The sequence below is a fragment of the Galeopterus variegatus genome, unplaced genomic scaffold, assembly GCF_000696425.1.
Source record: "Galeopterus variegatus unplaced genomic scaffold, G_variegatus-3.0.2 Scaffold58, whole genome shotgun sequence".
Taxonomy (NCBI): domain Eukaryota; kingdom Metazoa; phylum Chordata; class Mammalia; order Dermoptera; family Cynocephalidae; genus Galeopterus; species Galeopterus variegatus.
The window spans coordinates 856735-857907 of NW_007726169.1; positions in this window are offsets into that span (position 1 = coordinate 856735).

Consider the following 1173-nt stretch of genomic DNA (forward strand, 5'->3'; position numbering starts at 1 on the left):
CGGAGCACCTTCCCCTCCCCCTCTGCCTCCTGCAGCCCTCCTGAGATTTGGTCGTGCCTACCCAGAGCACACTCTGGAGTATACGGACGTAGAAGGGTGCTTCTTGCCATTCAACGTCTCTTAAGGCAGCTACAGTAATGACAAACCTCAAAACTTGGTGTTTTCACCTCTAACCAAAGTCGAAATAGCTGGTGTCCACAATCTAGTGTCACTCCAAATGAAACCAAATCCAGAGGGAGTGACTGGGGGGAGCACAGTATCTGGAATGGCCTTTTGCTCTTTTATTGACTTTGACATTTTTATTATATATTACCTTTCCCAAAAATTCTTTTTACAGTACAAAAAAGTATACACGTGATTAAAGAACAACATTCTGCCCAGATATAATCACTGTACCAGTTCTTGTGTGTCCTTCAAAGCCATCTAGGTATATCTACCTGTGCTCTTCTGTGCCTCCAAACTGCTTTTCCCCCAGAAACATTATGTATGGTAGAGTTGCATCATATAAAACTGCTTAACTATTTGTGCCTGGCCAAAAAAAAGCCATAGTACCAGTGTCATTCCACTAAACAGGTATATGCCCCAGAATAAGCGTGAGTCGGAAANCATAGTACCAGTGTCATTCCACTAAACAGGTATATGCCCCAGAATAAGCGTGAGTCGGAAAAGTGGTATAAAGTTTCAGTTCCCTCATGTGATTCTAGAGTTTACAGAAACATTTAAGTCCCTACACTCAAGGCAAGTACTTAATCTGCAACTCAAATAGGGAAATTGTGATCTGTTCCAATGCTGATTATTGCAAGAAGATGTGGGGCTCCAATACGACATTTTCCTTCCTCAGGTGTTCCAGAGCACTTTGGACTACATGCCATTTTGTCTTAAGTTCAACTTAGGACCCAACCCCTAGTCAGATGATTTGACTGGTTGTATACTGTTTATGGTTTTTTTCCATTTAGTTTATCTTGAAGGTTGTTCCAAGTCAGCATATATATATCTGCCTTGTTTTTTAAGTGTTCAGTGCAAGATATTTCACATCATGAAACGTAGGGGATGATCACTGCAAAAATTCTCTTCATACCACAAAGGAAAGAAAAATGTCACCATTAAAAAAGACAAACTAGGGCTGGCCCATGGCTCACTTGGGAGAGTGTGGTGCTGATAACACCAAGGCCA